This window comes from Pseudophryne corroboree, chromosome 10, assembly GCF_028390025.1.
Source record: "Pseudophryne corroboree isolate aPseCor3 chromosome 10, aPseCor3.hap2, whole genome shotgun sequence".
NCBI classification, from domain to species: domain Eukaryota; kingdom Metazoa; phylum Chordata; class Amphibia; order Anura; family Myobatrachidae; genus Pseudophryne; species Pseudophryne corroboree.
This window is the reverse complement of record NC_086453.1, coordinates 22,822,073-22,834,810: the sequence shown is the minus strand read 5'-3', so window position 1 is coordinate 22,834,810 and position 12,738 is coordinate 22,822,073. Positions and strand designations below refer to the sequence as shown.

Here is a 12,738-nt window from a genome sequence, read left to right as displayed (position 1 = left end):
GTCAACATTTCATCAGTGTCTACGTGATAAATGTTAACATATCACACTGAACCCATTCAGATGGACTTAGGAGCAGATTCAATTAAGTGTGAGGTTCAGACAGAATTATGTTTGTAATTATAGAAGGGTAACCCTTCCTTGTTTCTTGCTTGAATCTCTATGGGGTGTGACCAAAGCTGAGCAAGGCTACGTTCCCATGTAAAACGCGTTTACAGTAACGAACAAGGTCCTGACGGAACATTGTGGATCGCTGAATCTGAATCTTAGTTTCACAGGATTAGAGTGCCATATGTTGCTATATGTGGTAGTAGGGGGCTCGGCTTGCATGGGACTCTTCAGAATACTCTGCCTCGTCGCATTGACTGCAAGAGTATGGAAAATTCTCCTGAACTACCTCCAGGGTGATAAATTCATTCATATTAGAGAAAATAAGGAAGATGTGAAGTGTTACTGTGCTGTCCCTACAGGAGTGAGCAACAGTAGTCTCGTTCAGTTGGGCCAAGTCACATGACAGCCACTTCAGCCACTTGTTTGGCCCCAATGTCCGAATATAAGTATCACCTCGTTGGCCACTGCAGCCTCTTAGTACAGTCCAGACAGCATGGTGGAGCAAGGAATTGCTTGATGCCTTCCAGCATTGAGGTCCTGGAATCAATACCTAGTGATATATGCTGAGTTTGTATGTACTCCCCATGTCTGCATGAGTGCTCTGGTTTACCCCTACACTCCAAAAACATACTGGTAGGTTCATTGGCATTAGGCAAGTTAAAAAAGAAAATTTAAAAATAATGACTCCTCGTCTGTTTGTGTGCCAATGTGATGGGAATATAGATTTTCAATGTCGCAGGAAGTGAAATGATTGACTGAAATAATATTTGTGCGCTACATAAATACTGAAATTATAAAGGCCAATTGCTATGCCCAAAAATTTTCTCATCCACATCGGGGCAATTGCCAGATATTGGTTTCAATATTAAACAATTTAGTTACTATAGTAACTAGGGAACAGTAGCGGCCTAGCTCACATTATGTCACAGTGTAAGGCTGCCAGTACACATTATGCCACGCAATACACCCTATGCACCAGGGCCGGTTCCTAGACCTTGTGGCGCACAGGGCGAAAGTTTCCTTTCCAAACAAGGTTAGTGCGTGACGAAGGCACATGGCAAAATATAGCGGTGTGGCTTCATGGGGAAGGACATGACCACAGAAAAGTACCAATTCACATTACATTGCACACTAGTGTCCATCAGTCATATTACCACACACAGTAGTACCCCTTATACACATTCCACCAGGTGGAGCCCAATACACAAAACAGGCAAAACAAAAACACTGGAAAATATAAAATCTAGTTCATGCCCTTTAGATTATTTGTCATTTTTCCTCCATATAATAAGGCCCCTTACACATTATGCCACACATTGTAATGCCAGTTTCATATTATGCCACACACCATAATGCCACACAAATTACTGCCCAGTACACAAAATGCCACACACCGTAATGGCTATTACAACTGATGCCACACACCGTAATGCTCATTGGGGGTCATTCTGAGTTGATTGCTCGCTCGCTAGTTTTAGCAGCCGTGCAAACGTTATGCCGCCGCCCACTGGGGAGTGTATTTTAGCTTAGCAGAAGTGCGAACGCCTGTGCAGTCGAGCTCTGCAAAAATAGTTTGTGCAGTTTCAGAGTAGCTTGCGATCACTTCAGCCTATTCGTGTCCGGATTTGATGTTATACACCCGCCCAGCGAACGCTCTGCCACGCCTGCATTTTTTCAGACACGCCTGCATTTTAACAAACACTCCCTGAAAACTTTGCTAGAACCTGAGCACAACCACAATGGGCTTTGTACCCGTACAACGTGCGTGCACATTGCGGCCCATACGCATGCGCATAAATGCCTTTTTTTCACCTGATCGCTGTGTTGCGAAAATTGGCAGCGAGCAATCAACTCGGAATGACCCCCATTACACGTTATGCCACACACCGTAATGCCCATTACACATTATACCACACACCGTAATGTCCATTACATGTTATGCCACACATTATGCCACACACTGTAATGCCCATTACACATTATGCCACATACAGTTATGCCCCTGACACCATTTTATGCCCCACACACAATAATGTCCCTTACAAATTATGCCCCACAGTAAGGCTTCTAATTACTTTTAAATTACCTGCTTGTTGCCAAGGGTCTCATGCTCTGGGTTCCATGCTCGCTGCCAGGGGTTTTCTGCTTGTTGCCATGAGTCTCATGCTCGTTGCCAGGGGTTTCCTGCTCATTGCCTGGGGTTTCCTGCTAATTACTAGGGGTCACTCTGCCCGGCTGCATCCCACATCCCAGCTGCAGCAGGTGCCGAGAGCATTGACGGAGACGGCTAGACGGTAGAGTTCCCACTTGACGTCTAGAATCTGGAGGAGAGCAGGAGACAGACACTAGAGGTCAAAAATAGGGGAATGGTGTCTTCATAGGAAAGGGGCTTGTGCCCCCTGTAGCTGTGCTTCAATTAGATTTTTCCCCAGTAGTTGTGACCGAGTAGCTGTTCCCCCAGTGTATGTGCCCCCAGTAGCCATGCCCCTTGTAGCTGTGCCCCCAGTTGATTTCCCCCCTATAGCTGTGCCCCCATTAGCTGTGACCCCAGTAGTTGTGACCCATGTAGCTGTGCCCCCAGTATATTTGTCCCCATAGTTGTGCCCCCTGTAGCTGTGCCCCCCAGTAGTAGTGCCCCAAGTAGTTGTGACCACTGCAACTGTGCCCCCAGTAGATTTGCCCCCCAGTAGTTGTGCCCCCTGTTGCTGTGCCTCCAGTAGTTGTGCCCCCTATAGCTTTGCCCCCAGTATATTTTCCCCCAGTAGTTGTGACCCTAGGCGTAGTGTCCCCAGTAGTAGTGCTCCAAGTAAATTTGCCCCCAGTAGTTGTGCCCCCTGTAGCTGTGCCCCCAGTATATTTGCCCCAGGTAGCTGTGCCCCCAGTAGTTGTGACCCCTGTAGCTCTGTCTACAAACACACACAAAAAAAACCCACAATACTTACCAGCCCCGCTCCTGCTTCCTGACCGCTGCTGCGCTGCCCTCCATCTCCGGCCGCCGGCTCCTCTATGGGAGAGACGACATGACAGACACTAGAGGTCAATTTTGACCTCTAGTGTCTGTCAGTGGAGCCGGCTGCAGCCGGGGAGCGGATACTGGGAGTAGGGATCAGGAATAGCGGCAGCACCGCCCTCGGGACATCGGCAACTGTGACAGGGAAGGTGGCCCCTCTCAGCTCTGTGCCCCATAGCAGCTGCACTGCCTGCACCTATGGTAGCTACACCCCTGTATATAACACATGTAACTGTGACAGGGAAGGTGGCCCCTCTCAGCTCTGGGCCCCATAACAGCTGCACTCCCTGCTCCTATGGTAGCTACACCCCTGTATAGCACACAAGTGACAGGGAAGGTGGCCCCTCTCAGCTCTGGGCCCCATAGCAGCTGCACTCCCTGCAACTATGGTAGCTACACCCTGTATATAACACATGTAACTGTGTCAGGGAAGGTGGCCCCTCTCAGCTCTGGGCCCCATAGCAGCTGCACTCCCTGCAACTATGGTAGCTACACCCTGTATATAACACATGTAACTGTGACAGGGAAGGTGGCCCCTCTCTGCTCTGGCCCCATAGCAGCTGCACTGCCTGCACCTATGGTAGCTACACCCTGTATATAACACATGTAACTGTGACAGGGAAGGTGGCCCCTCTCAGCTCTGGCCCCATAGCAGCTGCACTCCCTGCACCTATGGTAGCCACACCCTGTATATAACACATGTAACTGTGACAGGGAAGGTGGCCCTCTCAGCTCTGGGCCCCATAGCAGCTGCACTCCCTGCCCCTATGGTAGCTACACCCTGTATATAACACATGTAACTGTGACAGGGAAGGTGGCCCCTCTCAGCTCTGGTCTCATAGCAGCTGTACTCCCTGCACCTATGGTAGCTACACCCTGTATATAACACATGTAACTGTGACAGGGAAGGTGACTCCTCTCAGCTCTGGCCCCATAGCAGCTGCACTCCCTGCACCTATGGTAGCTACACCCTGTATATAACACATGTAACTGTGTCAGGGAAGGTGGCCCCTCTCAGCTCTGTCCCCATAGCAGCTGCACTCTCTGCACCTATGGTAACTACACCCTGTATATAACACATGTAACTGTGACAGGGAAGGTGGCTCCTCTCAGCTCTGGGCCCCATAGCACCTATGGTAGTTACACCCTCTATATAACACATGTAACTGTGACAGGGAAGGTGGCCCCTCTCAGCTCTGGGCCCATAGCAGCTGCACTCCCTGCATTTATGGTAGCTACACCCTGTATATAACACATGTAACTGTGACAGGGAAGGTGGCCCCTCTCAGCTCTGGGCCCCATAGCAGCTGCACTCCCTGCACCTATGGTAGTTACACCCTGTATATAACACATGTAACTGTGAAAGGGAAGGAGGCCCCTCTCAGCTCTGGGCCCCATAGCAGCTGCACTGCCCACACCTATGGTAATTACACCCTGTATATAACACATGTAACTGTGACAGGGAAGGTGGCCCCTCTCAGCTCTGGGCCCCATAGTAGCTGCACTCCCAGCACCTATGGTAGCAACACCCTGTATATAACACATGTGACTGTGACAGGGAAGGTGGCCCCTCTCAGCTCTGGGCCCCATAGCAGCTGCACTCCCTGCACCTATGGTAGTTACACCTTGTATATAACACATGTAACTGTGAAAGGGAAGGAGGCCCCTCTCAGCTCTGGGCCCCATAGCAGCTGCACTGCCCACACCTATGGTAATTACACCCTGTATATAACACATGTAACTGTGACAGGGAAGGTGGCCCCTCTCAGCTCTGGGCCCCATAGTAGCTGCACTCCCTGCACCTATGGTAGCTACACCCTGTATATAACACATGTGACTGTGACAGGGAAGGTGGCCCCTCTCAGCTCTGGGCCCCATAGCAGCTGCACTACCTGCACCTATGGTAGCTACACCCTGTATATAACACATGTAACTGTGTCAGGGAAGGTGGCCCCTCTCAGCTCTGTCCCCATAGCAGCTGCACTCCCTGCACCTATGGTAGCTACACCCCTGTATATAACACATGTAACTGTGACAGGGAAGGTGGCCCCTCTCAGCTCTGGGCCCCATAGCAGCTGCACTCCCTGCACCTATGGTAACTACACCCTGTATATAACACATGTAACTGTGACAGGGAAGGTGGCTCCTCTCAGCTCTGGGCCCCATAGCACCTATGGTAGTTACACCCTCTATATAACACATGTAACTGTGACAGGGAAGGTGGCCCCTCTCAGCTCTTGGCCCATAGCAGCTGCACTCCCTGCATTTATGGTAGCTACACCCTGTATATAACACATGTAACTGTGACAGGGAAGGTGGCCCCTCTCAGCTCTGGGCCCCATAGCAGCTGCACTCCCTGCACCTATGGTAGTTACACCTTGTATATAACACATGTAACTGTGACAGGGAAGGTGGCCCCTCTCAGCTCTGGGCCCATAGCAGCTGCACTCCCTGCATTTATGGTAGCTACACCCTGTATATAACACATGTAACTGTGACAGGGAAGGTGGCCCCTCTCAGCTCTGGGCCCCATAGCAGCTGCACTCCCTGCACCTATGGCAGTTACACCTTGTATATAACACATGTAACTGTGAAAGGGAAGGAGGCCCCTCTCAGCTCTGGGCCCCATAGCAGCTGCACTGCCCACACCTATGGTAATTACACCCTGTATATAACACATGTAACTGTGACAGGGAAGGTGGCCCCTCTCAGCTCTGGGCCCCATAGTAGCTGCACTCCCTGCACCTATGGTAGCTACACCCTGTATATAACACATGTGACTGTGACAGGGAAGGTGGCCCCTCTCAGCTCTGGGCCCCATAGCAGCTGCACTACCTGCACCTATGGTAGCTACACCCTGTATATAACACATGTAACTGTGTCAGGGAAGGTGGCCCCTCTCAGCTCTGTCCCCATAGCAGCTGCACTCCCTGCACCTATGGTAGCTACACCCCTGTATATAACACATGTAACTGTGACAGGGAAGGTGGCCCCTCTCAGCTCTGGGCCCCATAGCAGCTGCACTCCCTGCACCTATGGTAACTACACCCTGTATATAACACATGTAACTGTGACAGGGAAGGTGGCTCCTCTCAGCTCTGGGCCCCATAGCACCTATGGTAGTTACACCCTCTATATAACACATGTAACTGTGACAGGGAAGGTGGCCCCTCTCAGCTCTTGGCCCATAGCAGCTGCACTCCCTGCATTTATGGTAGCTACACCCTGTATATAACACATGTAACTGTGACAGGGAAGGTGGCCCCTCTCAGCTCTGGGCCCCATAGCAGCTGCACTCCCTGCACCTATGGTAGTTACACCTTGTATATAACACATGTAACTGTGAAAGGGAAGGAGGCCCCTCTCAGCTCTGGGCCCCATAGCAGCTGCACTGCCCACACCTATGGTAATTACACCCTGTATATAACACATGTAACTGTGACAGGGAAGGTGGCCCCTCTCAGCTCTGGGCCCCATAGTAGCTGCACTCCCTGCACCTATGGTAGCTACACCCTGTATATAACACATGTGACTGTGACAGGGAAGGTGGCCCCTCTCAGCTCTGGGCCCCATAGCAGCTGCACTACCTGCACCTATGGTAGCTACACGCTGTATATAACATATGTAACTGTGACAGGGAAGGTGGCCCCTCTCAGCTCTGGGCCCCATAGCAGCTGCACTCCCTGCACCTATGGTAGCTACACCCCTCTATATAACATATGTAACTGTGACAGGGAAGGTGGCCCTCTCAGCTCTGGGCCCCATAGCAGCTGCACTCCCTGCACCTATGGTAGCTACACCCTGTATATAACACATATAACTGTGACATGGAAGGTGGGCCCTCTCAGCTCTGGGCCCCATAGCAGCTGCACACCCTGCACCTATGGTAGCTACACTCTTGTATATAACACATGTAACTGTGACAGGGAAGGTGGCTCTTCTCATCTCTGTGCCCAAAGCAGCTGCACTCCCTGCACCTATGGTAGCTGCACCCTGTATATAACACATGTAACTGTGACAGGGAAGGTGGCTCTTCCCAGCTCTGGGCCCCATAGCAGCTGCACTCCCTGCAACTATGGTAGCTACACCCCTGTATATAACACATGTGACTGTGACAGGGAAGGTGGCCCCTCTCAGCTCTGGGCCCCATAGCAGCTGCACTCCTTGCACCTATGGTAGCTATGCCCTTGTATATAACACATGTAACTGTGACAGAGAAGGTGACCCCTCTCAGCTCTGGCCCCATAGCAGCTGCACTCCCTGCACCTATGGTAGCTACACCCTGTATATAACACATGTAACTATGACAGGGAAGGTGGCTCCTCTCAGCTCTGGGCCCCATAGCAGCTGCACTCCCTGCACCTATGGTAGCTACACCCCTGTATATAACACATGTAACTGTGACAGGGAAGGTGGCCCCTCTCATCTCTGGTCCCATAGCAGCTGCACTCCCTGCACCTATGGTAGCTACACCCCTGTATATAACACATGTAACTGTGACAGGGAAGGTGGCCCCTCTCAGCTCTGGGCCCCATAGCAGCTGCACTGCCTGCACCTATGGTAGCTACACCCCTGTATATAACACATGTAACTGTGACAGGGAAGGTGGCCCCTCTCAGCTCTGGGCCCCATAGCAGCTGCACTCCCTGCACCTATGGTAACTACACCCTGTATATAACACATGTAACTGTGACAGGGAAGGTGGCTCCTCTCAGCTCTGGGCAACAATAGCAGCTGCACTACCTGCACCTATGGTAGCTACACCCCTGTATATAACACATGTAACTGTGACAGGGAAGGTGACCCCTCTCAGCTCTGGGCCCCATAGCAGCTGCACTCCCTGCACCTATGGTAGCTACACCCTGTATATAACACATGTAACTATGACAGGGAAGGTGGCTACTCTCAGCTCTGGGCCCCATAGCAGCTGCACTCCCTGCACCTATGGTAGCTACACCCCTGTATATAACACATGTAACTGTGACAGGGAAGGTGGCCCCTCTCATCTCTGGTCCCATAGCAGCTGCACTCCCTGCACCTATGGTAGCTACACCCTGTATATAACACATGTAACTGTGACAGGGAAGGTGGCCCCTCTCAGCTCTGGGCCTCATAGCAGCTGCACTCCCTGCACCTATGGTAACTACACCCTGTATATAACACATGTAACTGTGACAGGGAAGGTGGCCCCTCTCAGCTCTGGCCCCATAGCAGCTGCACTCCCTGCACCTACGGTACCTACACCCCTGTATATAACACATGTAACTGTGACAGGGAAGGTGGACCCCTCAGCTCTGGGCCCCATAGCAGCTGCACTCCCTGCACCTACGGTAGCTACACCCTCCTCACACCTGGCATTGGGGGTCATTCCGTGATGATCGTAGCTGTGCTAAATTTAACACAGCTACGATCATTCACACTGACATGTGGGGGGACGCCCAGCAGAAGTGCAAAAGGCATCGCACAGCGGCGATGCCTTTTCACTTCAAGAGCAGCTCCCGACCAGCGCAGCTTTAGCGTACTAGCCGGGAGCTACTCATTGCTCCCTGACCCGCAGCGGCTGAGTGTGATGTCACGCAGCCGCTGCTGCCCGCTTCACATTCGGTCCGGCCACACCTGCGTTGGACGGATCGCACCCACGAAATGGCGGACAGATGCTGCCATTCCGCCCCCCCCCCCCCCCCCCCCGTGCCCAGCGACCGCCTCTGCCTGTCGATCAGGCAGTTGCGATCGTAGGGGCCCGACGGCCTTCGGCCACATGGCATGCGCCGGCACACTGCGGTTCTGGCGCATGCGCAGTTATGACCCGATCGCACCGCTGCATTAAACTGCAACGTGCGATCGGGTCAGAATGACTCCCATAGAGCATGGGAAGGGGCACTGGGGGTAATTCTGAGTTGATCGCAGCAGCAAATTTGTTAGCAGTTGGGCAACACCATGTGCACTGCAGGGGGGGGGGGGGGGGGCAGATGTAACATGTGCAGAGAGAGTTAGATTTGGGTGGGGTGTGTTCAAAATTAAATCTAAATTGCAGTGTAAAAATAAAGCAGCCAGTATTTACCCTGCACAGAAACAATTTAACCCACCCAAGTCTAACTCTCTCTGCACATGTTACATCTGCCTCCCCTGCAGTGCACATGTTTTTGCCCAACTGCTAACAAAGTTCCTGCTGCGAACTCAGAATTACCCACACTGTGCATTTGGTCAATGGGGGTAATTCCAAGTTGATCGCAGCAGGATTTTTGATAGCAACTGGGCAAAACCATGTGCACTGCAGCGCAGGGGAGGCAGATATAACATGTGCAGAAAGAGTTAGATTTGGGTGGGTTATATTGTTTCTGTGCAGGGTAAATACTGGCTGCTTTATTTTTACACTGCAAATTAGATTGCAGATTGAACACACCACACCCAAATCTAACTCTCTCTGCACATGTTATATCTGCCTACCCTGCATTGCACATGGTTTTGCCCAGTTGCTATCAAAAATCCTGCTGCGATGAACTTGGAATTACCCCCAATATCAGAATCCAGGGAAACGGCAGTAAAATGAGGGAACACACGGAATAAAAGACCCTGACACTGTATAAATACAGCGCTCATACTCTGACTGAGCGGATGTGTAATGATACAATGTAGCAATTAGGAAATATTAAACAGTTTTGTAAACAGAAGCTGAAACAATGTATCAGCCAATGTCAGTCATCTACACTGTATCCAGTAATGCCAGAGAGCCGGCAGTATGTACAGCAGCGACAGCCGAGAGTGTGTACAGCGGGGAGAGCTAGGAGTGTGCACAGCAGGTGGCAGACAGAGCCGGCAGTGTGTACAGTAGGTGACAGGCAGAACCGGCAGTGTGTACAACAGGCAGAGCGGGGAGTGTGCAGCAGGTGGTAGGCAGAGCCGGCAGTGTGTACAGCGGGTGACAGAGCTGGCAATGTGTACAGCAGAGCTGGCAGTGTGTACAGCAGGTGACAGACAGAGCTGGCAGTGTGCACAGCAGGTGGCAGGCAGAGCCAGCATTGTGTACAGCAGATGCAGGCAGAGCCGGTAGTGTGTACAGCAGGAGGCAGGCAGTGCCGGCAGTGTGCACAGCAGAGAGAGCCGGCAGTGTACACAACAGTCAGAGTCTGTGCAGCACATGGAAGAGAGATGGGTCCTGCGTATTGTTCCATGCAGACTGGAGGGAGCATGGGGAAGGCTGAGTGAGACATGCAGCAGGGAGAGGGGGGCTGGGGTGGGGGCTGATGTACAGATACTGGGTTGGCTGAGAGATGCTTCAACGTGAGGGGCTGGATAAACTGCAGTGATGTGGGGTCTTGTAAGGGAAAGAAGGAGATGTGTAGTACAGGGTAGGCGTGTGTGATTAATATTACATGCAGAATGGAAGTTCAGGAAATAGGGATAAGTTATATGAATGAAGATATGAGGATGATGAGATGGGGGTGCAGTATAATAGATTAGAGGGGAGGTGTGTGGGATAGGAGTACACAGGATAATGAGATGGGGGTGCAGTATAATAGATTAGAGGGAAGGTGTGTGGGATAGGGGTACACAGGATAATGAGATGGGGTACAGTATAATAGATTAGAGGGAAGGTGTGTGGGATAGGGGTACACAGGATAATGAGATGGGGTACAGTATAATAGATTAGAGGGGAGGTGTGTGGGATAGGGGTACACAGGATAATGAGATGGGGGTGCAGTATAATAGATTAGAGGGGAGGTGTGTGGGATAGGGGTACACAGGATAATCAGATGGGGTACAGTATAATAGATTAGAGGGGAGGTGTGTGGGATAGGGGTACACAGGATAATGAGATGGGGTACAGTATAATAGATTAGAGGGGAGGTGTGTGGGATAGGGGTACACAGGATTATGAGATGGGGTACAGTATAATAGATGAGAGGGGAGGTGTGTGGGATAGGGGTACACAGGATAATGAGATGGGGGGTGCAGTATAATAGATTAGAGGGGAGGTGTGTGGGATAGAGGTACACAGGATAATGAGATGGGGGTGCAGTATAATAGATTAGAGGGGAGGTGTGTGGGATAGGGGTACACAGGATAATGAGATGGGGGTGCAGTATAATAGATTAGAGGGAAGGTGTGTGGGATAGGGGTACACAGGATAATGAGATGGGGGTACAGTATAATAGATTAGAGGGGAGGTGTGTGGGATAGGGGTACACAGGATAATGAGATGGGGGGTGCAGTATAATAGATTAGAGGGGAGGTGTGAGGGATAGGGGTACACAGGATAATGATATAGGGGTGCAGTATAATAGATTAGAGGGGGAGGTGTGTGGGATAGGGGTACACAGGATAATGAGATGGGGTACAGTATAATAGATTAGAGGGGAGGTGTGTGGGATAGGGGTACACAGGATAATGAGATGGGGGGTGCAGTATAATAGATTAGAGGGGAGGTGTGTGGGATAGGGGTACACAGAATAATGAGATGGGGGTGCAGTATAATAGATTAGAGGGGAGGTGTGTGGGATAGGGGTACACAGGATAATGAGATGGGGGTGCAGTATAATAGATTAGAGGAGAGGTGTGTGGGATAGGGGTACACAGGATAATGAGATGGGGGTGCAGTATAATAGATTAGAGGGAAGGTGTATGGGATAGGGGTACACAGTATAATGAGATGGGGGGTGCAGTATAATAGATTAGAGGGGAGGTGGGTGGGAAATAGGGGTACACAGGATAATGAGATGGGGTACAGTATAATAGATGAGAGGGGAGGTGTGTGGGATAGGGGTACACAGGATAATGAGATGGGGGTGCAGTATAATAGATTAGAGGGAAGGTGTGTGGGATAGGGGTACACAGGATCATGAGATGGGGGGGTGCAGTATAATAGATTAGAGAGGAGGTGTGTGGGATAGGGGTACACAGGATAATGAGATGGGGGTACAGTATAATAGATTAGAGGGGAGGTGTGTGGGATATGGGTACACAGGATAATGAGATGGGGGTACAGTATAATAGATTAGAGGGGAGGTGTGTGGGATAGGGGTACACAGGATAATGAGATGGGGGTACAGTATAATAGATTAGAGGGAAGGTGTGTGGGATAGGGGTACACAGGATAATGAGATGGGGGGGTGCAGTATAATAGATTAGAGGGGAGGTGTGTGGGATAGGGGTACACAGGATAATGAGATGGGTGGTGCAGTATAATAGATTAGAGGGGAGGTGTGTGGGATAGGGGTACACAGGATAATGCGATGGGGGGGTGCAGTATAATAGATTAGAGGGGAGGTGTGTGGGATAGGGGTACACAGGACAATGAGATGGGGTACAGTATAATAGATTAGAGGGGAGGTGTGTGGGATAGGGGTACACAGGATAATGAGATGGGGGTACAGTATAATAGATTAGAGGGGAGGTGTGTGGGATAGGGGTACACAGGATAATGAGATGGGGTACAGTATAATAGATTAGAGAGGAGGTGTGTGGGATAGGGGTACACAGGATAATGAGATGGGGTACAGTATAATAGATTAGAGGGGAGGTGTGTGGGATAGGGGTACACAGGATAATGAGATGGGGGTACAGTATAATAGATTAGAGGGGAGGTGTGTGGGATAGGGGTACACAGGATAATGAGATGG

General features: G+C 50.8%; 1 protein-coding gene across 2 annotated transcripts in view; it reads right to left on the bottom strand.

Moving 5' to 3' along the window:
- LOC134965839 (Y-box-binding protein 3-like) overlaps positions 1 to 12,738 on the bottom strand; it is a 90,105-nt gene that overhangs the window by 9,107 nt on the left and 68,260 nt on the right. For both annotated transcript variants that reach the window (XM_063942215.1, XM_063942216.1), the window contains exon 2: positions 2,195 to 2,429. The gene's annotated coding sequence lies outside the window, so the exon portion shown is untranslated. The remainder of the gene's footprint in view (positions 1 to 2,194; positions 2,430 to 12,738) is intronic.